This window comes from Ambystoma mexicanum, chromosome 4q, assembly GCF_040938575.1.
Source record: "Ambystoma mexicanum isolate Mex_15411 chromosome 4q, UKY_AmexF1_1, whole genome shotgun sequence".
NCBI classification, from domain to species: Eukaryota; Metazoa; Chordata; class Amphibia; order Caudata; family Ambystomatidae; genus Ambystoma; species Ambystoma mexicanum.
Genome location: NC_090928.1, coordinates 310,130,513 through 310,157,302, shown reverse-complemented (window position 1 = coordinate 310,157,302; position 26,790 = coordinate 310,130,513).

Below are 26,790 nucleotides of genomic sequence, written 5' to 3'. Positions count from 1 at the left end.
AATTTCCACGTTCCTTGTATATTCCCCCATCTGTGGCTTCATTTGTGGCTCAAGTGCATTAGCCCCAGCATATGTGCAATCACGGATGTCTCAGGATCGGCAGGAGACACGAGAAATCACGTCCTATTCCATGGCTCCTAAGCCACGCCCCTAGAATCCAATAAAGCTATGGAAATATCAAGGCGTAAACTAAATAAAGCAGTGGCCAACTTTTGCCTATTCTCAGGTCTGAAATTCATAAAGCATGGGATCACAGTGCATAATCAGGCCCTGTTTTATCAGCTCTGTCTGAGACTTAACCCTGGTGGTGGCACTCTCACTCTAAAGTGGCACCCGTGCTCATCTGCATTTTTATTTAAACAGCCTTTTTCTTTGTTTCTGACATTCATTTTAAACACCCCTTATTCCCGAAATCATCGAGTTAGTAATAACAACATGACCACTCTTATGCTTGGAAAGGCAGAGTGCTCAAACAGGCCCTCATTACGACCCAGGCGGTAAGTTACCGCCTGGGTCGTACCTTTACCACCATGGCGTAAACTACGTTTACGCCATGGTGGTTGGCGGACTTACCGCCCCATTCCGAGGTCGGCGGGGCGGTAAGTCCCCAATCCCCATTTACCCTTCCCCATTCCCATTTTTGCCCCATAGGGCATAATGGGAGTGGGGAAGGCGTTAATTACGCCACCGTAAATTACGGTGGCGTAATTAACAACATGGTCCCTTAGCGCCATGGATTTTAACACCTGCTAAAAGCAGGTGTTAAATCCGCCATGGCGCTAAGGGACCTCGGAATCAGGCGGTAAGGGTCGGTGCTGTTTACGCTGCCGTAAACCCCTTACCGCCTGAGTCGTAATGAGGCCCACAGTCTTTTTTCTTTCTTAATTATGCTTGATCTTTGGAACAGGCATACAGGGTGCGCGCTCTGTGTGTCCTTTCTTTTTCAGTTTTAAAATGTTAGTGAAAGTGCAGGAACACAACTTCCCTAACTTGTGAGGAAGGATGTGGTTAGTGCCCATTGTCTGCACACCACAGAAGTCATTACTTCACGTGCAAGTATTTATTTTGGAGCATACACAGAAGGGGCTTTAGAAATCGAACGGCCCCTTGTAGTGAGCTATGACGTGGCAAAGGAGGTATTAGCACTCTCCATTTCACACACGTGTGTGCCCTGACCTTGTAATCAAATATATGATGTAAAAGAAAGAGACTTGGGGAATGCCCTGGGCCTGCCTGTGAAGACCTGCTACGACTTCACCATCACATTATATCAGGCCCTGATAACTACAAAGCAGCCCTTTTATTTGGATTTTACGGAGGCAGACGTCAGACATTTACACTTCAAAACAGCACTCTTTTCCACCTGTTCATGGAGGAGGATGCGTACCACAGGCAGGGTCGGAGTGGGGCATAAAATTGTCTCGGGCACCGACGAAAAAGTGGGCCACAGTTGCAAATAGAAATTCATTCCTTTTGTGACACTGTTTGAATAGTAGTACCCAAGGGGGAGGGTTTTGATAAAATGTGATGCAAATTGTACATTATAAAGAATATTTATTCAGCAACACTGGTCAAAACTATTAGCCACAGAGTGAAATAACTCATCGAACTGGTCCACATTGGCCAAAAAAAAGTGCCCCGCTTTGACCCTAAAAACGGACCCACACAAGCATTTTTAATTTTTTTTTGCCCATCGGCCTATTGCCCTATAAGCCAGTCCGAGCCTGACCACAGGATATTCTTAGGTGTCAGCACCGTGGGCTTTGCTGCGTTTGACTTGACTGACCCATGATCATCTTCTCAGTCTGGGAGTAGGATGGATTCTGTGTGGCAGCATCCAGCTGTGCTCCCTGCTGGTTGTTGTACTTGCAGAACTCAAAATCAATTCTCTTACTACCATGCGCGGATTAAGGAAAATAACCTTTTTAGTTCTGGCTTTTAAAACTTTGGCACTCTTACAGACCTTAAAGACAGCAGTCTTATATAGGGCCTGGTTTAACCAGTTGCCTTGTGCAGCAGAACGTGCTTTAGATTGGGCTATTCATCAATCATTGAGCTTCATCAATAATGTATTTCTGGTCCCATGGGTAACATTGCCCCTCTTCCATTTCCAGTGCTGGCCCCCAGAGGCTTCTACACTCTGTAGCCTCCAACCCTTACGCCCCCTATGCTCCTCCCTTGCTTTGCTCCCATTCTAAATCAGAAAGAAAACAAAATACTCAATAAACATTCTCTGAAACCAAATGCTGCTAAAAACAAAGCTCATGGAAGAAAAGGACACAAATAAACAAATAACAAAGGCATATGCATTAGACAGAAACATTAGCACATATTACAACATTATAATTTCAACACCAATATAGAGAAAATGGCAGGAACATTATACCTCTCCCTGTAAACCATCTGTGGAAAATTGTTCAGGATGTGTAAGTCTACCCACACTTTAAAACTCACATAGACACCAGAGAATCTGCAGTAACGGAAGACCCATGCCCAGTTACTATGTAAATGCAAGCCTACATTGCATAAGATCAAGTACATTCATATTTTACAAAAGGGACACAGGAAAGTTATCTTCTGGGTGGAGGTCCACAAAACATCACTGAAATATTCTAATGACGAACAATGTTCATTTAAAGCTTAGGGATGTCATGATTCGCCATTTACGCCCCTTTTGGACTTCCTGGTCCATGGTGCACCGCAACATTGGAGCTGCTATCCTCCCAACATGGCCACCGGCTCAGACACGTAGCGGTTCAGCGTTTATGCAGGAACTCTGGCTTCCTAGAAAACGGGCACGCCCCCACGGCGCTGCGCATCTCAACGCTCCCTTTCGAGTTCGCGGCTAGTGTGCTCGCTGTTTCCTTCCTTCTCTGAGAACCAACTATCCGATATTCTTTCCCTTCCTCTTCCTTCCTGAAGTGCTAGTCCGGCCTTCGCCTCCGCCTGAGGCCGCTCATTCCATCCTTCCTGGAAACCAACCAGTTTCTTCCATGCTCGCTGCAATCCCCCTCTCCTCTGCGAGCTGTGCTGTTCCCTTCCTGGTCCCGCGCATCATCCCGGACATAGACTACCTGATTCTTACCTTCCTGGAATTCTGAACCCCTGTCTCCTTCCGAGACTGCCCACGGTCCCCATACTGGAGATGGAAGATCACTGCCCTTACCTGTATAAACCCCGGATGTCCCGGAACGCTGAAAGACCTCCAAAGAAGAAGACGACCAGGGGCAAACAGGTGAGAACAGGGGCTGAGAGTGACAGTTTGAGACGCCAAAGACCTGATACGGAGTTCAATATGGAGGCTACTGTCCAGGACCTCATGAGAGGAATGCAAGAACTGACCACAGAGGTGCAAAACCTCAAAGCCGAAAATGCTGCGCTAAAACAACTCGTGCTCTCCAGAGATTCGGCGCTCCAGGAATGTGCCCTGGTAGGGGGCTTAGTGGACAAATATGACGGTTCCTCTAAAACACTGCGATCCATCCTTGATTCTTGTTTGGTGCATTTCACATTTAAACCCTACTATTTTTCCTAACCCCGGGCCAAGGTGGGATTCATAATATCACATCTCGCTGGTAATGCTTTGGCCTGGGCAACTCCCCTGGTGAATGCGGGAGACCTACTCCTGGACAATAATGATGGATTTGTAGATAATCAGGAAACTCATTCTATCCTGGTCCAAGTGGACTGCGGTGCCATGGGAGTGTTCTTGGACCACAAATGGGCCTTAAAGCACAACATTCCCCGAGAATCCAAAGAAACAATCCAAGCCGTCGAAGGAATTGATGGGAAACCACTGTCTTCAGGACCCATAACCCAGCAAACCTCGGAGTTGATGCTCTCAATAAACAACCATCAGGAGATGCTTCGTTTTGATATCATCAAAGCAACACACTACCCCATGGTTCTGGGAATGCGCTGGCTACAAAAACATAAACCTTATATCAATTGGGCAGCCGGATCTCTATTTCTAGGCTCTGAATCCTGCTTGTCTCATTGCTTATCCCAAAACATGGTGCAGACCTTATCTGTGGAACCCCAGACCCTCGAACAACCATCCATTTGTATTTCATACATTGCCAAGGTACCAGAGATCTACCAACAATACTCAGATGTGTTTTCAACAGCCATTATCCAATCTTTACCACCTCATCGACCAGAAGATTGTGCAATTGAGTCAGAAGATTCTGCAGTGATACCATTTGGAAGAATGTTTATCCTTCCGAACCTGAGAAAAAGGCATTACGGGAATACTTGGATGCCAGTCTCGCCAATGGAACCATTCAACCTTCTAAATCTCCAGCTAGAGCCTCCTTGTTCTTCGTGCCCAGTAAGGACACCAAGGAACTTCGACCCTGCCTGGACTATAGGGACCTTAACCAATGCACCCTTAAAGATTGTTACCCCCTGCCGCTCATTTCCTACATACTGGAACCTGTCCAGGGCGCAGTAATCTTTACTAAACTCGATTTACGGGGCGCCTTGAATGCCTGGGAATGCCATTTGGTCTTGCCAATGCCCCTGTGGTTTTTCAACGCTTTATGGACAGAGTGTTTTCGGATATGCTGTTTCTCTTTGTCATAGTATACCTGTATAACATACTGATCTATTCCAATGATTCCCAGTTACATCAGGAACACGTGACATCAGTCTTACAACACCTACGAGAGAACAAACTCCTGGTCAAACAGAAAAATGCATATTCCATGCCCAAACTGTTCATTATTTAGGTTTCGTTCTGAGTTCCCCGGGAATAGAAATGGATCCCGCCAAGGTTGACTCCATTCTCTCATGGCCAGCCTCTACAACAGAGAAACAGATCCAGTCCTTCCTGGGACTTGCCAATTTTTACCGGAAATTCATTCCAACCTTCTCAGATATTGTACACCCAATAGTAGCATTATTAAAGAAAGACATTCCCTTAATTTGGTCAGATGCTCAAGAGACAGCCTTCCAGGAGTTAAAACGAAGATTCACTCAAGGTCCCATACTGGCACAACCAGATATCAATAAACCCTTCCTGGTAGAAACTGATGCCTCAGAACATGCAATTGGGGCTGTACTAAAACAAGAATCTGAGGATAAGACGGAACATCCCATTGCTTACCTGTCCCGAACACTGACTCCCAGCGAGACCCACTATTCAGTCCTGGAGAAAGAATTGCTCGCCATCTGGCAAGCTTTTACTGAGTGGCGCCATTTACTTCTGGGTGCCAAATTTCCCGTCCAAGTGCGAACCAGTCACAGAAACCTGCAGATCCTGCAATCATTAGAATGCAGGAACAGTCACCAAGCTCATTGGCCCTTTTTCTTTGCTCAGTATCAGTTTCGCATACACCATGTCCCTGGCACTAACAACGTACTCGCCAATGCACTATCCAGGCACCCTGATTACGAGCCGGTTGAGGCCCGCGCCTTCCTGAAGATGTTTCCCAACACGGTTTTTGTGGCCCAAGCCAAATCCTTATTGGAAGATATCCATGCGGCAACACCACCTTCTGATCCTTGGAAGGATTATATCAAGGCAAACCGATGGACTTTAGTCGCTAAAGACGGCTACCTCTTCAAATATAAGAGACTGGCGGAACCCACACAAGAATTGAGAACCAAGGTTATAAACCTCTGTCATGATACCTTCCATTCTGGGCATCAAGGCGTTACAGCCACTCTTCTCCTCATTCAGAGACAGTTCTGGTGGCCTAACATGATCCACACTGTAAGGGCATATGTCCAAGCCTGCCCTATCTGCAGTCAGAATAAGTGTGATAATAGAAAGCCAGCAGGTCTTCTCCATCAACCTACCTTGCCAGAACGTCCTTGGGAAGTAATTGCTACCAACTTCATCGTGGAATTGCTCCCTTCCAAGGGGTTCACTACCATCATGGTTACTATGGATCTATTCACCCACATGGCTCACCTCACCCCCTTGTAAAAATTGCCAACAGCTCAAGAAATGGCAGGGATATTTTTGAATCACATCTTTAGGCTACATGGTCTTCCTTCCAAGATCATTTCAGACCTTGGTCCTCAATACATTTCCCAATTCTGGAAACACCTATGTCACATGTTAGGTATTCAACGTGCCTTCTCCTCTGGATACCACCCCCAGACTAATGCAATAACAGAGCGAGTGAATCAGACCCTAGAACAATATTTGCAGTGTTTTTCAGCCAAGGTCCAGGATGATTGGTCGATTTTGATTCCATGTGCCGAATTTGCCTATAACAATTCTGATCACTCTATCATCAAGACTAGCCCCTTCTTCTGCAGTCAAGGTTTCCATCCATCTGTCCTGCCAACAATCCTACCTCATTCTACCCCAGTTCCGTCGGTTGATTCTTGGATTGACAGACTGGTCACTATACATAAGGATGTAAAAGAACATTTAAAAAAGACCAGGATGGATGTCAAAAGACATGCTGATGCCAAACGGAGACCTGGCCCCATGTATGGAATTGATGACAAGGTCTGGCTATCAAACTCTTGCCTCGACATCTACGACCTAACAAACTGGCCCCCAAATTCTATGGGCCTTTTTCTATCAAAGAGGTAATCAACCCCGTGGCATATCGACTTCAGTTACTGGACTCCTGGAAGAAGATTCATCCCATTTTCATACTTCTTTGCTCAAACCCTATATTCAATCCACCAAACCAGCTCATTGCCCTAACCCTGTGATTGTCGACAACCAGATTGAATTCGAAGTTTCCAGGATCTCTGACTCTAGATATAGAAGAGGTCGGCTACAGTACTTAGTGGAATGGAAGGGACATCCTCCCAGCGAACGAACATGGGTACTTGGCTCCCACATGAATGCCCCTCGTTTAGTGCGGAGATTCCATCTAACTCATCCAGGCAAACCTGGTGGGACAAGGTTCAGGAGGGGGCATGCTGTCATGATTCGCTTTTTACGCCCCTTTTGGACTTCCTGGTACATGGTGCACCGCAACATTGGAGCTGCTATCCTCCCAACATGGCCACCGGCTCAGACACGTAGTGGTTCAGCATTTACGCAGGAACTCTGGCTTCCTAGAAAACGGGCACGGCCCCACGGCGCTGCGCATCTCAACACTCCCTTTCGAGTTTGCGGCTAGTGTGCTCGCTGTTTCCTTCCTTCTCTGAGAACCAACTATCCGATATTATTTCCCTTCCTCTTCCTTCCTGAAGTGCTAGTGCGGCCTTCGCCTCCGCCTGAGGCCGCTCATTCCATCCTTCCTGGAAAACAACCAGTTTCTTCCATGCTCGCTGCAATCCCCCTCTCCTCTGCGAGCTGTGCTGTTCCCTTCCTGGTCCCGAGCATCATCCCGGACATAGACTACCTGATTCTTACCTTCCTGGAATCCTGAACCCCTGTCTCCTTCCGAGACTGCCTACGGTCCCCATACTGGATACGGAAGATCACTGCCCTTACCTGTATAAACCCCGGATGTCCCGGAACGCTGAAAGACCTCCAAAGAAGAAGACGACCAAGGGCAAACAGGTGAGAACAGGGGCTGAGAGTGACAGTTTGAGACGCCAAAGACCTGATACGGAGTTCAATATGGAGGCTACTGTCCAGGACCTCATGAGAGGAATGCAAGAACTGACCACAGAGGTGCAAAACCTCAAAGCCGAAAATGCTGCGCTAAAACAACTCGTGCTCTCCAGAGATTCGGCGCTCCAGGAAAGTGCCCTGGTAGGGGGCATAGTGGACAAATATGACGGTTCCTCTAAAACACTGCGATCCGTCCTTGATTCTTCTTTGGTGCATTTCACATTTAAACCCTACTATTTTTCTACACCCTGGGCCAAGGTGGGATTCATAATATCACATCTCGCCGGGAATGCTTTGGCCTGGGCAACTCCCCTGGTGAATGCGGGAGACCTACTCCTGGAAAATTATGATGGATTTGTAGAAGCCTTTAAAACCATGTTTGACCGCCCTGAACAAGTCTACAGTGCTCCGGAAAAGCTCCTGGAGTTTCAACAAGGGAACCAAGACATGTTGTCTTATTTAACTTGCTTTAAGCAATTGGCTAAAGAGGCCGATTGGTACCAAGAGGTGAGTTTTACCTTGTTTCGAAGAGGGCTAAATGACGAAATCAAGGATGAACTAGCCAGAGTAGCCCGTCCAAGTTCTTTCCAGGCTTTAATAGATTTGTCCCTCCAAATCGACTTTCGTATCCAGGAAAGGAAGGCAGAGAAAATAAAAACAAAGACTGCTTCTCCAAAAGTTTCCATGGATTTTCCTTGCCCAAAGGAAACCACTGCACAGCACTCTCCTGATCCAGAACCCATGCAATTGGGCTCCTTGCGGGGTCCGATATCTTCACAGGAAAGGATGCGTAGGATTAATACTGGACTCTGTATGTATTGTGCCTCAGACAAACATCTCGTAAGGAACTGTCCTATAGCTCCACCCAGGTGTTCGGGAAACGCCAGCTCCCGATCTTGAGCGGAGCCCAGCTTTGGGAGATACATACTTGCTCCGCTTCTGTTCCTTCCTTGAATTCTCCTTGATTGAACACTTTGGTGGTCCTGCAAACATCCTTGACAACCACCAATAAGGAAACTCATTCTATCCTGGTCCAAGTGGACTGCGGTGCCATGGGAGTGTTCTTGGACCACAAATGGGCCTTAAAGCACAACATTCCTCGAGAATCCAAAGAAACAATCCAAGCCGTCGAAGGAATTGATGGGAAACCACTGTCTTCAGGACCCATAACCCAGCAAACCTCGGAGTTGATGCTCTCAATAAACAACCATCAGGAGATGCTTCGTTTTGATATCATCAAAGCAACACACTACCCCATGGTTCTGGGAATGCGCTGGCTACAAAAACATAAACCTTATATCAATTGGGCAGCCGGATCTCTATTTCTAGGCTCTGAATCCTGCTTGTCTCATTGCTAATCCCAAAACATGGTGAAGACCTTATCTGTGGAACCCCAGACCCTCGAACAACCATTCATTTGCATTTCAAACATTGCCCAGGTACCTGAGATCTACCAACAATACTCAGATGTGTTTTCAACAGCCATTGTCCAATCTTTACCACCTCATCGACCGGAAGATTCTGCAATCGATACAGAAGATTCTGCAGTGATACCATTTGGAAGAATGTTTATCCTTCCGAACCTGAGAAAAAGGCATTACGGGAATACTTGGATGCCAATCTCGCCAATGGAACCATTCGACCTTCTAAATCTCCAGCTAGAGCCTCCTTGTTCTTCGTGCCCAGTAAGGACACCAAGGAACTTTGACCCTGCCTGGACTATCGGGGCCTTAACCAATGCACCCTTAAAGATTGTTACCCCCTGCCGCTCATTTCCGACATACTGGAACCTGTCCAGGGTGCAGTAATCTTTACTAAACTCGATTTACGGGGCGTCTTGAATACCTGGTAATGCCATTTGGTCTTGCCAATGCTCCTGTGGTTTTTCAACGCTTCATGGACAGAGTGTTTTCGGATATGCTATTTCTCTTTGTCGTAGTATACCTGGATAACATACTGATCTATTCCAATGATTCCCAGTTACATCAGGAACACGTGACATCAGTCTTACAACGCCTACGAGAGAACAAACTCCTGGTCAAACCAGAAAATGCATATTCCATGCCCAAACTGTTCATTATTTAGGTTTCCTTCTGAGTTCCCAGGGAATAGAAATGGATCCTGCCAAGGTTGACTCCATTCTCTCATGGCCAGCCCCTACAACAGAGAAACAGATCCAATCCTTCCTGGGACTTGCCAGTTTTTACCGGAAATTCATTCCAACCTTCTCAGATATTGTACACCCGATAGTAGCATTATTAAAGAAAGACATTCACTTCATTTGGTCAGATGCTCAAGAGACAGCCTTCCAGGAGTGAAAACAAAGATTTACTCAAGGTCCCATCCTGGCACAACCAGATATCAATAAACCCTTCCTGGTAGAAACTGATGCCTCAGAACATGCAATTGGGGCTGTACTACAACAAGAATCTGAGGATAAGACGGAACATCCCATTGCTTACCTGTCCCGAACACTGACTCCCAGCGAGACCCACTATTCAGTCCTGGAGAAGGAATTCCTTGCCATCTGGCAAGCTTTTACTGAGTGGCGCCATTTACTTCTGGGTGCCAAATTTCCCGTCCAAGTGCGAACCAGTCACAGAAACCTGCAGATCCTGCAATCCTTAGAATGCAGGAACAGTCGCCCAGCTCGTTGGCCCTTTTTCTTTGCTCAGTATCAGTTTCGCATACACCATGTTCCTGGCACTAACAATTTAATCGCTGATGCACTATCCAGGCACCCTGATTACGAGCCGGTTGAGGCCCGCACCTTCCTGAAGATGTTTCCCAACACGGTTTTTGTGGCCCAAGCCAACTCCTTATTGGAAGATATCCATGCGGCAACACCACCTTCTGATCCTTGGAAGGATTATATCAAGGCAAACCGATGGACTTTAGTCGCTAAAGACGGCTACCTCTTCAAAGATAAGAGACTGGCGGAACCCACACAAGAATTGAGAACCAAGGTTATAAACCTCTGTCATGATACCTTCCATTCCGGGCATCGAGGCGTTACTGCCACTCTTCGCCTCGTTCAGAGACAGTTCTGGTGGCCTAACATGATCCACACTGTAAGGGCATATGTCCAAGCCTGCCCTATCTGCAGTCAGAATAAGTGTGATAATAGAAAGCCAGCAGGTCTTCTCCATCAACCTACCTTGCCAGAACGTCCTTGGGAAGTAATCGCTACCAACTTCATCGTGGAATTGCTCCCTTCCAAGGGGTTCACTACCCTCATGGTTACTATGGATCTATTCACCCACATGGCTCACTTCACCCCCTTGTAAAAATTGCCAACAGCTCAAGAAATGGCAGGGATATGTTTTAATCACATCTTTAGGCTACATGGTCTTCCTTCCAAGATCATTTCAGACCGTGCTCCTCAATACATTTCCCAATTCTGGAAACACCTATGTCACATGTTAGGTATTCAACGTGCCTTGTCCTCTGGATACCACCCCCAGACTAATGCAATAACAGAGCGAGTGAATCAGACCCTAGAACAATATTTGCAGTGTTTTTCAGCCAAGGTCCAGGATGATTGGTCGGTTTTGATTCCAGGTGCCGAATTTGCCTATAACAATTCTGATCACTCTACCATCAAGACTAGCCCCTTCTTCTGCAGTCAAGGTTTCCATCCATCTGTCCTGCCAACAATCCTACCTCATTCCACCCCAGTTCCGTCGGTTGATTGCTGGATTGACAGACTGGTCACTATACATAAGGATGTAAAAGAACATTTAAAAAAGGCCAGGATGGATGTCAAAAGACATGCTGATGCCAAACGGAGACCTGGCCCCATGTATGGAATTGGTGACAAGGTCTGGCTATCAAACTCTTGCCTCGACATCTACGACCTAACAAACTGGCCCCCAAATTCTATGGGCCTTTTTCTATCAAAGAGGTAATCAACCCCATGGCATATCGACTTCAGTTACTTGACTCCTGGAAGAAGATTCATCCCGTTTTTCATACTTCTTTGCTCAAACCCTATATTCAATCCACCAAACCAGCTCATCGCCCTAACCCTGTGATTGTCGACAACCAGATTGAATTCAAAGTTTCCAGGATCTCTGACTCTAGGTATAGAAGAGGTCGGCTACAGTACTTAGTGGAATGGAAGGGATACACTCCCAGCGAACGAACATGGGGACTTGTCTCCCACATGAATGCCCCTCGTTTAGTGCGGAGATTCCATCTAACTCATCCAGGCAAACCTGGTGGGACAAGGCTCAGGAGGGGGCATACTGTCATGATTCGCCGTTTACGCCCCTTTTGGACTTCCTGGTCCATGGTGCACTACAACATTGGAACTGCTATCCTCCCAACATGGCCGCCTGCTCAGACAAGTGGAATTAAAGCAGTGGAAGGGGGATATGGCTCTTAGTGAATCTGGGATGGAGTTCCACAATTGCGCAGCCAGGATTGGGAAGCTGGAGCCTCCACGTCTTTTTAGCTTGAACTTAGGTATTCTGAGACTGTTGGATTGTGCTGCTCTGATAGGTCGTGTGGAGGTATGTTTAGTGAATCTGTCTGTGAGGTACAGGGGAGCCTTGTTGACCAAGCATTTATGCGTGAGATTTAGAGTTTTGAGCTTGATTCTGTCGGTAACTCAGAGCCAGTTGATGTTGCGTCCTACTTGAGATATGTGCTGGATTTTGGGGATGCCTAGTGCCGCTCTAAGGGCATTGTTTTGTATTGTTTGTAGTTTGGTGGTGTTGCGTTTGCTCGTGCCTAAGTAGAGGGCATTGCAGTAGTCCACCTTAGAAAGGATTAAGCCCTTGCAATGGTGATGCAGCTTGTTGTGGTCAGGAATGGTTTGCAAGCGAAGATCAGTTTGCAGGTGTAATTGGTTGCGGAGGCTGTTGCATTTATTTGTTTGTTGAGGTTAAGGTCCGAGTCGAGATAAAATCCTAGGGTCTTAACCTCCTTGGAAATTTTGATCTTGATTCGATCAATGAGGATTGATTTGTAAAGGGGAGAAAGTTTGTTCAGTATTATAGGGGACCCAACGATTAAGAGTTTAGTTTTGTTGTCATTGAGACATAGGCCGTTGGTACCCATCCAGGTTTGTATGATTGAGTAGATTTTGTTGATTATGGCTACGTCTTTGTCATAGTCACATAGGATAGGGATGAGAATCTGGGTGTCGCCAGCGTAATTGGTATATGAGACACCCAGATTGTCAAGTATGTAATAGAGGTTTTGTAACTATATTATACAAAGTAGGGGATACGCAGGAGCCTTGTTGTACTCTGCAGGTAATGGGTACTGGGTCCACTGCGGATGAGGGTGAGAATACTCTCATGGATCTGTTATCCAGGAAAGAGCTAATCCAGGTGGTGGCCTCTTTGGAGAAGTGGGCTGCTGTTTTGAGGTGGTCGCACAGAACAGTATGGTTGACGAGGTCGAATGCTGCGGATAGGTATAACAGGAGAAGGATAGATGCTTCTCCTTTGTCTTTCCGTCGTTTAGTTGATTCTTCAGGTCAATGAGAGCCGTCTCGGTCCCGTGTCTGGGCCTGAAGCCAGATTGGCGAGAGCCTAGAAGGTTGTTGATCTCCAGATAGGCTTGAATCTGGAGATAGGCGGCCTTATCGCGGATTTTGAGTAGGAAAGGTACAGTAGTTATTGGCCTGTAGTTGGTGGGGATGTTGGGGTCTAGGTTAGGTTTTTAAAGAAGTGGAAGTACCCAGGCATCCTTGAGATTCGTGGTTACTGAGCCGGATTTGAAGGAGGAGTTAATGAACGTGGAGATGAAAGGAGGCCGATTTTTTGATGCTTCTTTGATAACAGGTGCCGGGCATGTATCCCCTAGGCATTTGGAGGGTTTGAGGGATGATATGATCTTTTCCGCCTCAGCGGTAGAGATGGAGTTGAACTTGAATTGGTGACTTGGCTTGGTTTGTTTGGATAAGGATTCTTGCAGGATTGCTTTTTGAGTTTCTAGGGCAATTGTATGTAGGGTGTTTTTTTTAAGTTGATTTTCTCTTGGAAGGAGGATATTTTGTTGCATAGGGCTTTTTGCATGTCTGTGTACCACAATTTATTTTTGATGCAGGAGACCTTGGGGGTGACTGGTGTTTCGAGTTCCCTTAGAATAGCGAAGATTTCTTTGGTGCTTGAGCAGGCTTTTTCTATTCTGTCATTGAAGGTATCTTTTTTAGCCTGAATTATTTCTTTTTTATACTTAGCGGTCAAGGAGGTGAGAAGGATTATGTTTGGGTCTGTAGGGTTGTTTCTCCATCGGTTTTCTGCCAGTTTTTTTTTGATGCGCAGGGCTTTTGAGCTGAGGGTGAACCACGTATTTAGGTGGGCTGTCGGTTTTTCGTTGCTGAGTTTGAGTGGTGCAATAGAGTCAATTTCTGAGTTAATGGTGTTGTTGTACAGGTCAACCAGGTCAGTGGGATTGGAAGGAAGACTGACATAGCTGGTGATGGGTTGTATCAACGGTAAGAGATTTGGGACAGGAACGTTTTTCCTGTTCCTGGTTAGGGTTGGTGGGGCCATAGGTCTTGTAGTGTTGGTTTGAGGATTGTCTTGGATGGTGAAAGAGATTAGGTTATGATCTGTCCAAATGCATGGTTCCATATTGGTAATGGAGGTTAGGCAATTGAGGTCAGCAATCCAATCCAGGGTGCGATCTCTTTTATGTGTGGGTTTGTTGTTCCTGAGGGTGAGGCCTGCTTCAGTGATGGCGTTCACTATGGTTGCAGCATTAGAGTCGTTAGGGTCGTTGAGGCCTAAATTGAAATCTCCTAATATGATGGTTTGGAAGCTGGGTTTGGTGTTGGTATTCAGGATGGTTCTTATGTCTTCTTTGAAGTTTCCTAGCGGGCCAGGGGGCCGGTATATTAGGTGCACAGAGATAGTGCGGTTTGCAGATAAGCGAAGTTTGGCTGATAGCAGTTCGGTGGAGTCTATGGGGGTGCATTTGGATTCTCTCATCTCGAGGTTGGATTTGAAAATGAATGCTATGCCACCTCCTTTGGAGGTTTCTCTGTCTTTTCTAATGATGGTAAAGTTGTCTGGGACAGCTAGGGCGATCGCTGGGCCAGCTGCTTTGTGGAGCCAGGTCTCAGTGATGGCCAAGAAGTCGGGCTGGTTCTTAGTTATGATGTCAGCAATTTCAGAGGCATGGGCTACGAGCAATCTGGCATTGATCAGAGCTCCTCTGATTTTGTGGGTTTCCTTGGTCATTTTGTTTGCACGGTCTGTTTGCTGTGTCTGAGTCGGTTTGGAGTTGAGTTTATTGTTACAGGGCTTAAGTTTTGGTGTCACGTTGGTGAGTCTGGAGCAAAGTCTATGGTTTCTCCAGTTAGTGGAGCATGGTTGGTTGGGTTTGGGTTTACTTGCGAAGCGATGGATCCATTGGGTAGGTGATAGTGACACTGATATATGGTGGGCATTTCTGATGTTAGGGTGTGTTGTCTGTTGAATGGGTGTAAGGGGTGGTGGGAAGTGGGTGGGTGGGATGTAATCTGAAGGTGGTAATATTTTTTTTCATGGATAGTGTTCTGGTGGTTGAGTTTGAGCAGGCTTTGGTGATTTCCATAATGGTGGATGACGCTAGAGTGTGGTGAGGCATAGTGGTGTTGATCATAAGGAGGGCTAATATGTTAATAAGGACAAGGGTCATGACTTCTATGTTGGGTACTGTGGGCTGTGTATCTATCTCTGTGTACTTCAAAGAGGTTCAGCGTTTACACAGGAACTCTGGCTTCCTAGAAAACGGGCACGCCCCCGCGGCGCTACGCGTCTCAATGCTCCCTTTCGAGTTCGCGGCTAGTGTGCTCGCTGTTTCCTTCCTTCTCTGAGAACCAACCATCCAATATTCTTTCCCTTCCTCTTCCTTCCTGAAGTGCTAGTGCGGCCTTCGCCTCTGCATGAGGCCGCTCATTCCATCCTTCCTGGAAACCAACCTGTTTCTTCCATGCTCGCTGCAATCCCCCTGTCCTCTGCAAGCTTTGCTGTTCCCTTCCTGGTTCCGTGCATCATCCCGGACATAGACTACCTGATTCTTACCTTCCTGGAATCCTGAACTCCTGTCTCCTTCCGAGACTGCCTACAATACCCAGACTGGATACGGAAGATCACCGCACTTACCTGTATAAATCCCGGACGTCCCAGGATTTATAGAAAGAAGAAGACGACCAAGGGCAAACAGGTGAGAACATGGGCTGAGTGTGACAAGGGCATGCACGTTGTTCATAAGAATGATACATAATAAAAACAATATGGCAATCAAACGCCCAACCCCCATACCTCTCTATAACATGGGATGCAAAAAATGGCGGGGGAAGGAGGAAGGCATCTCCAGAGGGAACAGAAATAAGGAGAGGGATTAAACTTAATGAAGAGGGGGGCTGGAGACTGCTCCAGTTTAGTCAAGCAACAACACAGCTAGGCTTTGCCCAGATAGAGCTCTGGACAAAATAATATTTGGTTCACCCAGGAATCCAAACCTGTTAAATATATGCATTACTTATTGGCAACAGGACAAGCTATGGGTTGTCTGCCTTTGCCTCCTTATACTGTATAATAATAAAGGCAAAAATGCAAAGACCGCAAAGCAAGACACTTTTATCAAAACGACAACAAATCTTCAAACATGTTCACAAAGAATGTGCAAGTGAAATGTAATATCTTTTTCAAAACGCATTTTGCCGGGGAATGTAGTACCTCGTATTTGGTTCCAGGTTCCAGGGTAGAACCTGGAATCTGTAACGTGAGTCGGTGGTGGTTGTGAGTTGTCTTCGGGAGGCCATGTGTTTGGCCATGGGGTCTTGTTCTATAATAAAGAACTTACCTTTTCAGTGAGTTAACGGTCATGCCTCATTTTGCTGACAAGAAATGCGTGTCCCGAGGGTCACAGAGCTGCGTTGACATCGGCTACTGTGGAAGTCGGCACAGAGTGGAGCAGATTGCCATCCAGTCTGGATGAGGATGGGTGGTTCAGCATCCAGACCAAGACACCATGTTGGTCTTCTGTTTGCCCTACTACCAGTAAGCAGTGTGCATGCTGCAGGGAAGACATGGGGGGTCTCAGCATGGACATCAGCCTCTGCACATGAGGAAGGAGGTGTTAGGTTAGAAAGAAAGATCTAACCGATGTTGGGCAGCATAGTGGCCATCTTGGTTTCCAGTGGTTACTGTGTATTCAACAGTCGGTATGAATATAAGAAGTGCAGCATCTTCATCATCTTAGTACTCAAAGACAGTTTGGTTTTCATTGGTTGCAAGTCTCATGTATGTACAGACCCCTAATTACCTCAGCCTTAGCAATACGAGGAAGGGCTAAGCAAATAGGTTCTCTTTGGACTACCGATTGTGATCTCATCCACCCCAGACTCCCGGCTCCTCTTAAGACATTGGGCCTCATTACACGGTAGGCGGTAGCCATGGCGCTATTAGCACCATGGCTACCCCCTTACCGCATTCCGGGTCCGTGTTCCCCGGGACTTACCAGGTAATTCTGACCTTGGCGGGACCGGTAAGTCCCCATTCCGGGAACCATTCCCCATTCCCATTTGAGCCCCATAGGGCTCAATGGAATGGGGAAGGAGCTAATAACGGGTCCACTGTTATTAGCTCTGAAGTCCCTCAACGGGTCCCTTCCTTAACGCCTGGCAAAACCAGGTGTTAAGGAACGGACCCGCTAAGGGACCTCGTAGTAGGGCGGTAAGGGATTACCGGCACCGGTGCCCTTACCGGTGCCGGTAATCCCTTACCACCTACCGTGTAATGAGGCCCATTGTAATTTATGAGACAAGTACTCCAAAACTCCAAAACGTAAAGCCTCTGATTTCACCATGTGAAAATAATTGAACACCAGACACCCTGGCTTCAAATAGCCAATCCCTTCTATGTGACTTCAATGCAATAAGCAAGATTACATCTGGTCCTTGTGGAACTGTTCAACCATAAACATTCGTCCTGTTGGCAGACTGGCCTTCTAATGGATGACGCATTATTCCTCCCCCAACCCCAAAAGCCTGAAAAACCTGAATCTCCCAGCTACCTAAAATGCATTGTGTAACTGCTAATTGCAAAGTCTGAATAAGGTCACAAACCCCCCCGGGCATGCAGATTTATATAAACTCCTTATTAAACTTCTTTTATATGTTCACCCATGTGTATGTCTTATAAATATTATTCCTTCTTTATGGTGGGATTTCAGGACAGGCTTCCCTCTGAATACACATTGAAACCCTCTCTGTCTCCCAGTTTTGACATACTTCAGAGCACCCTGTTTGTAGATACGGTTCTTGTTACATTTGTGGTTTTAATATTGTATTTTTCTACGCATGTTCAACTCTAATATGAATCCAGACAAACAGTAACACTAAAAGTAACCTATCCCATCCACAATTAACTATGCTTGATACATATGACATTGCAACATCGTGCCCAGTTCCCCGGCACCCCAGTCATCAATACGGTGCGTGCAACATAAACCCCTCGTAATCATGGAGACCTTTCCTGACCACCCCAACATTCCCCCCTTTAGTTAATACTTTAACACATGGGCATACTTCTCCGCCAAACAATCCCAACTTTTTCCCCCACCATTTACCATTTAGGCATTCTACTTGCTTCTCCACACAAGCATACCATTTTGGTGGAGGACACAAGACGACTTCAGTATGAGTACTTATATGGGATGGAGTGGTAGGGGCCCTTGCCTTGGACAGGCTTACAGTCATCATGGCAACAGCTCTTGGTACCTGGGTAGAAGAACATTGTATGAACAATTGACAGGAACAGAAAAGGATAAGTAAAAATACACACATAGGCAACAGAATCTTCACAGCGAGACTCACCCATCAAAGAACCCAAGAAAATAATGGGTCGATCCACGAATCGTTGGTGGTCCCAGACTCAGTTTCAATGATCACTTTGAGTTTATGCAAGGCAGCAATGGTTCTGGTGAGGGTACCATTCTCTGTGTCAATGGGATGCACAAACATGCACCAGGTACTCTGGATTTTCCAGCATACTCTGCCCTCCATTGCTGTCAGGAGGTAGAGCATATACCAGTTTTGCAGAGTCATGAGCCTGAGTGCCCTCAATTCTTCCCTATTGACACTAAACGCTGACTCAGAAGTGCTCACAAAGAGTAAAAGTTTGTATATGGTCACCTGGAATCATTTGACACAGACATTGGGCGAGCAAAAACTAGGTGTTTTTCTGTGATTACAAGAATGGGCACATGAGTAGAGACGCTGCACACACCTCGCCAGGCTGGAGGCAACTGCCTATACGCATTCTTTCCACAGGCCCAAAAGTTATCTAGAAGAGCAGCTGTACCTCCAGCGAGATCTGTCATGCGAAGCGTGCGGCTGCAGTTCCCATTTGTGCCAACGGGCACCATGCCATTGCCCTTAAAACACAGAGAAAAATGGGCCAGTGTCTGTATCTTAACAGGTTTCTCTGGCTCTTTGAGCCACATCAGATACTGCAAATGATTTCTCCACATTGTCCTACATTCTTGATTTATTCATGCCAACCCTTCTTCTGAGAGTCCCCTCATTCCTCCAGCTCTGCAACTGTTTACCCCGTGCTCCCATCGATTTTTAGAATAAATAGCCCCTTCCATCATCAATTGGGTTCTCTGGTGTTTTTCTGCTCTGTATCATTGACAACCAAGCAACCTTTGCCAATTGGTATTATTGATGCTGTAATGGGATGCCCTTTCAACTGCCCTCAAATCCTGCACAGGGTCAGGTGCACTAGACATAGCACTTCTGCTATTTCTATCTCACTTGCGATAAACACCCTAGGAATGCAAGCAGCATGGGGGATGAGAGAGCAGATGTAGCAATATCCTACAGATCTCTCTCCCCACCTACCTCACATGGCTATACCATAAATTATCCACTGCGGAACCAAGTGCATTCATTGTGAAGTCTAGTTCATCAACCCCATTATCAAAAAGAACATTGTCAACATTTCCCATTTCTCTTAACATTTTCTCCTTGGATTCCATAAAACTAGACATGTTTAAAATATCTGTATACACACCGGGTGTCATCCTTGGACATGATGACATAAAGACCATAGAAACCATACCAATATTAATTTCCACACAATTTACAATCTTAAACAATTATTTTCCTAAATAGAATGATTAAAATTCCAGATCTTTGCTCGCACCTACCTTTGCACTGAAACGAACAGTAAATCCTTAGGGTGTAACATTTATGCCTGCCCCTGCTCCTGTGCTGGTGGAGGGCTGCCAGTATCCCTTTGAGTATCACCAGCATGTATCCAAGTCTTGTTGCCCTCCACTTTCACAGCAATCAGAGTCACATAGATCACTCAGTGAGGCTCATGGAAATGCTGCTCATTCCAATGATGCACAAAAGTGCGGACATAGATCCGGTCTCCTGGGAGAAGCTGTGTCTTGCGTTGAGCGTCAGTAATCGCTATCAAATAGTTGGCGAAAAGACACAACCTGTGAAGATATAATCTTAACACTTTTTGTTAAAGGCCTAAGCTACTCCCTAAACTCCTCTACTAGGGTTGCAGTGGTCTTGTGTTTGTCTGATGCCATGTATGTAGGTAAGAGAGGTGTGTTTAGTCTATGTCAAGTCACTATTTTGTAAGGACTCAAATGGTGGCCCTTGCCTTGCTGATATCGCAAATAAAATAGTGCCAGTTGAAGGAAAATATACCAAGATTGATTCAATGCTGTAAACAGTTTGGCTAAACGGGCCTAAGGACCACATTGGCACCTCTTCACACTCCTGTTAGCCTGTGGGTCGTACACCAAGCACAACCTATGCTTTATTCCTAACAGCAAAGTGATTTATGCAAACAAGGCATTAAAGAAGTGGGTTCCAATGTTGGATTTTAAAACCCCTCACACATTCCCCAATATGGAAACACTGCACTCACCAGAAAACTTGCTGCTGATTTAGCAATAGGATGTATGCAACCTCAAGCCTCTGAGAGAATCGACAAATTACAACAATTAGATATCTAAAGTGACTGCCCCTTGTAATCATGTCCACAAAAGGGATGTTGAGCTCCTTCAATGGACTGAGCAAAACCCCCTCACCAACCTCATGGTATTTCCAGGATTACACTTCTTGCATACTACACACTTCCCTACAAATCTACTTACCTGTTCTTGAAAGCTAGGGATAAACCAGTCCCCCTGGAGCTCTGCTGCGATTTACCGCCGAGATGGGTAGTGTAGTTGCTCTAGATCCAAAAGAAGCAGCTCTACAGGCATTGCTACCTTCCTCATCACCTCCTGTCTGCAGAGCAAATCTGTGGATGAGAGAACACATCCTCTCTTTTTCCAGAGCTCCTGTTCTTCTCTAGGGGTTTTCCTTTGCATTTCTATTTTCTGATGCACCAGAACTGGGCTGTACATGGCTTGTAACTGTACCTGTTGGGACACAGGTTCCATTTTCTGGGAATCTGTTAAAGCTAAATATCTGCTTCCTTCACCGCCATGTCGTTGGCATCATTCCCGAGAGCAATTGGGTTAGTGCGATTAGTGTGGGCAGGGCATTTAACTAAACCTATCTCTGTTGGCTAGGTTAATGCTTCAATTAGCTAGGATAGCAATGCAGCATGCTGCACATGGGACCCGTCAGACTGCTTAAACCCTCATCTTTGCCTTCTTGATAACTCAGAATGTACAGTGGATGTGATGTACACAGAGTCTGAATAAACAGTAAACTGCCTTCCCCCTACTAATTTCTAGTGCCTCTATGAGTGCCACTAGTTTCGCCGCTTGCGCCGAGTAATGTGTCTCTTCAGTCTGACCCGGTATTTCTCATCCACAAGAACCATGACAGCTGCACCCGTATGTCTATCACCCGACTCCTGGTTGATGATTGAAGACCAATCAGCAAAAATTACCTCACCCTCCTCCAGGGAATCCTCTTTCACATTCACCCTCTCTTCTTCTTCTTCTCCCTCATATGTGTCACAATCCTCAAGGTGCACCGACTTGGTTACAAATGTCACAGGATTGACTAGGTGATATATCACGGGTGACGAATCGATGCATTTGACAAAATGACCTCATACCCTGAAACTCTCTGAGTTGTCAAAATGGACTTAGACTTTTATAAAACCGCAAAATCTGTGTGCTCCAAGTACAATGGCAAACCATAGCAATGGTTGAAGACTTTTGACTTGCAAAAGCTGCTGCCGCTAAAGTTTGCTCACAAGGGAACTGTCCCTGCATCACTGGGTCTAGGAGTCTGATGTAATACGCTAAAGGTTTATGGCCTAACAATGTCGACTGGGTCGGGACTGCTGACATCACTTGCTCATTCGAATGTGAAGAAAGATAACATGACTTCTTGTAATTTGGGGTCACCAAGACAGGAGCATTACTGATCGCAGCCTTGAGTTCCCGAAAGCAAGTCCCCATTTCCTCAGACCACTCTATCAGACCTTTCACCTTCTGTACTTCCTTGAGTCCATGCAGTAAGTGCCTCACGTAACTAGAGTAATCAAAGATCCATGATCTACAGTAGCTGTAGAGTCCAAGAAAATGCTGCAACTATTTCACTGCTACTGGCTGAGGTGTATTCTGAACTGCAGTGGTTCTCTCTGTGACATTACCTTTCTCCCTGCAAGTCATATTACGTGCCCCCAATATACTACCTCTGTCTGACAGTACTGCAATTTTTGCTTGTCCACTTTCTACCCCTTCTCCACGAGCAGGGTGAGGAGCATAATTGAGACTCTAACACTGCTCCTTTGAAATGCTACAGACTAATAGATGGTCGACGTAATTAATTACACTACTGGACATATGCAAATTCCCCATATCCATTTGAAACACCCTGTTAAAGACACTCAGAAATTCACACTATCCCCGGGCATCCATGTGTTCTCAAATCTCTGACCACGATACATAAACGCAGTGAGGTACTGTGAATCAGGGTTTAGGGGAACAAAGAAAAATTCATTTTTTAAATCAATCACCATGAAGTGGGTCGACCCAGTAGGGATGTTACAGAGAATGGTGGCAGGATTAAGTACCACCAGAAAATCCACCTCAACAATATTATTGAGGGGGCGCAAATCCTGGACCATCCTCCAACTGGACCCCTTTGCTTTCTTCACAGGGTACATAGCCATATTGCATGGGGACACAGAAAGTTGTATTATGCCTTGCTTTAACAGCGTCATAATGTTCTTGTAATTCCCTTTGTCTGCCTCCCTAGACGTGGGGTGCTGCTTAACCTGCAGTAATGTCATACCAGGTTTCAGTTTTATCCTCACTGCTCCAAAACTCTTTAGCAGCCCCACATCATTAGGATTGTTGCCCCACAAATGGTTTGACATCTTTCCCAAATCCTCCTTCAAAATGGTGACGTATTTTTAACAATGAGCATGTTCTGTGGTACTTCCCTTTGCTCTATCGCTATCAGGCAAGGCACCCCAATTTCAAAGACCATCTCTCCCGTGTCTTCTGTGTCTTCAAACAATTGCTCGCTGGACACTTCCCTCAACGGCAAGGTTGGATCAATGCACAGAACTGTGCACGACTCTCGGCCTTCCTCATCTGTGCCTGAGAGAACCACCCTGTTCGTCTTGATCACTGCGGCCTCTAAGAGAATCATAACAATGGTGCCTGGTATTACTTCCTGCGGCACATCAGGATGAAAAAAAACAACATCAGTATCTGCCAAGTCTGATTTCTGACCCCCTGGACTGAACTCAACAAAACCATCACCCTATAAAGAAACAATGTTGTATGTACAGGAACCCCTCTGATCGTGCTGTTGCTGCAATATGCCTGCAAATGTGCTGCTTCCCTTACCTGATACAACCGTGGGGGTATGTTGAGTTGACTAAGGAGCTCTCTGACCAAGAGATTCACCAGCATAGCTGTACAATACAATAAAGGGGCGGATACATTTTGAGTATCTACCTTTATACGAAGATCTTCGGTATAAGGAACCAACAGGATAGCCCCAGAGAATCCCTGTGTGTCCATTGTTTGCCTGAGAGGAGAACTCAACTTCCTTAATGCAAGATTTTGTAGCTCCTGTGTCAACCATGAATGAGAACGTTCGGTCACCTACCTGTACACCTATCCGGGGTTCTTCTTCTGGATCGGTGGTAACAGACAGGAGTGGGCACATCAGAGACCCCTGTGAGCTGTCCGACTCCTGGTACATATAAGTACCAGGGAGAGGAAAAAGATTTCCTTCAAACACACGTACTCCTGTATAATGAGTAACCGTTCCTTGGGCTAAAGGATTCTTGTTCCATGTCTGCACAGATGCTTGTGCTGGCATGGTCAATGGTCTCCCAAAGGTCTGTGCAGTCCCAGTCACTGGGTTCTGTTCAACCCATACCTGCTGCACAGAGCACAGGGCACATAGGCAGGATCGGGGCTTGCATCTGCTGAGCTCTCATATTAAAGTATTGCAGCCGCTCATGGTAATCTCGTGACAAACTTCCACATGACCAACACTGAATCCCATAGAATACTCCATGCCTGTTTTTCATCAACCCATTAAACCGAGGAACCATTCACCCAAACCTGCAAAAAAATGACCCGCTCCCTCATTGAAATCCTCCCCTGCCCCTCGCAAACCCTCTAATTGGCCTTGGACCATGAACATACCCGTCCATCCAACCCTGTATTATACCCAGTTCACTGTGTCCCTGTTGTCCCAATTGCCCCTGCTGTTCCTCCATAGAATTCATAATTAGTGCCCCTTCTGACAAATCTTAACCAATTTCTTTTGAACAAGCGTAGCCTCTGATTTTTGTGCCTGCTCAACACTCTCCCTCTTTTTTTCTTGTCTTCTCTTGCAAAAATGCACAATATGTGCTTGAATCTCTGGCCAACTCTTGGCCTCCATTCCGACCACCTTATCTAAATCATGCTGGACTTCCTTAGGGAGTCCTTTTTTAGCATGTGATAAAAGATTGCTACATTTTGATCCCACCCTTCGCCCGTCTCTGCTCTCCACATCTTCTGGCTTGACTGGATGTGTGCGGTAGGATCATCCTATCCGTCGTATCTGGATACATTATTCAGAGGGCCCCCCAAACGTGTGCTCTATAAATATTAAACGCTTCTCCATCATGGGTATTCATGTCTAATTGAATTCCCGGATATCCAACTTTCTTTCAAAGCTCATTTGACTGCTCCCCATCAGAGCCACTACTAGGCTTTTCATGTCCCCTATGGCCAACGTGACACCGGCAGTATGTTTCTCCGGTACAACGTCCTAGCATCGCGGGATGCTTTTTCGCTGATATTTTTACCATGAATTTTTTAATGAAAAAAACCTGTTGAATTTCTTAGAGGAGGGTTAGAAAATTATATGTCTGGGGTGTGGGTGTTTGTAAATAGATAAAAAATTCAAGTGAATGGGAGGTCTAGGGGGTACTTTAAATAATAAAAAGAAAATTTGATGGGTTGTTTCGTTAAAAAAATTCAAAGTAAAGAACCCCGCGAAAAAACATCCTGTGATGAAATGACATGGAACCGTTTCTCCAATGCATAAATATACTTTCCCACTCCTGCAGTGAGTGAAGGGAGTGTCTTCATCAGTTTATTCCAGTCCATGTGTGACCACAGGACATAATATGCCCTTCCTTCAACCTTTGGGAGTAACAGCATCTGAGTTACACCCATTTTAACTTGCGTTTCCCCATCTCTCCCCTACTACCTGCTAGAGCCATGTGAGTACTCTGTCGTGTCCTATGATTAAATGCTGTATTACCTGTTGCCACTACTGGAGCAGGAGGTAGGCCGATAGCACCCTGCTCTCCTTGCTCAACATCCTTATCATCTTCCTCTTCATCGGCTGCTCCAGCTATCACATCCCCTGACCCTTCTACAGGCACAGAAGTATACTCAACACCACCAAAGGGTGGCGTCTCCCGTCCTCCCTGCTCAGCCCCAGAACCTGTAGCAGTATCCTTGTCCTCTATGTCCACCTCAACCCTTCTGAGAACTAAGTTATCAAGCCTCACAAGAACCTGCCCGTGCCTCCACCTTCCTTCATCTACATCCTTTGTATGTCTTCCCTCCTTTTCCTGTTCTTCATCTCTTTGTCGCCGTAGCAACACTATCTCCTCCCCCTCTAGCCTCAAAGCTTCCTTCATTTTTTCCTGCTCCTGTGTCTCTACCACTTTCCGCATCCCATCCTCTATCCTAGCAGAAAAAGGCTTCACCTCCTGCTTCTGCCTCGTTCTTGATCTTCTGTTCCTGCTTCTATCTGCGGATCCCACTCTCTCTCACTCTTCCACCCTTAATCTATCTGCTAATTTAGTAGTCGGGGGAGTTGCACTCTTCACGCTTTCCATTTGTAACTCCCTGCGGCCCTAACCATTGAAGGAGTAATTTTTCCACTTCCTTTGAGATCCCAATTTCTAGGAACCACATCTGACAGAGACGCTACCTTTGTCCACCTCTTAGCCACTGGAGTAGCCATTGGGGAAAATGGAGGTATGAACTCAGGGTCTGTGTACCCTTCAGCAGGCAATAAAATATACAACCCATATGGGGGTGGTGCACTTTTTTCAGCACCTCTTCCATGATTTTAACACTATGCCCCTTCCCGCCTTTTGATGCATTTGCCAGAGTTCTAAGATGTTTAGCTGCTTCTCCAATTTTGAGCGCTTCTGCTTCGTAGTCAAGAAGGTATGTACATTCTCCAGTATTCCCATATCATAGGTTCCCTCGACAGGCCAAGAATTGCTCATTTTACCCTTACTTTCCCGCAACCACTCCTTATGATACTTTAAAAATGTTCGCCTTATATCCTGGTAACACTTGGCACAAATTTCAACAGAGTCTCCTTACTCTAACCCAAGTTATCAGAAAATAGTTTCACAAAAACATGATTCCGACCAAAACCCGCAGCTAAAAGTATAACGCAAAGAACTCCCTTTTTACCCATACCCAATTCCTTAGTTGTTCTCCACACTTACTCACCGTACTCGTTTATACCAAAATTACCTGACTCATCCCTTTACTTCAATTCGACTCCTTGCTCAAAGACAAAATAGAAAATGTTATCGAAAAACACTTTGCTGGCCAATATACTGCTGCTCTCACTTCTCTCCCTTTTGATTTGCTAGTACAGCCTTCTCTACTACAAAAACATCTTTCCCTGACTACAGGAAGTTTACCCATCACTACTTCGACTAACCAAGAAAATTGAGGTGAGGGCTCAGCCCGCACAGCCGAAATACCATAAAGACTGCCACGGGTATACTTCAAGTAGGTATCTACTGTTGGACTTACTATAA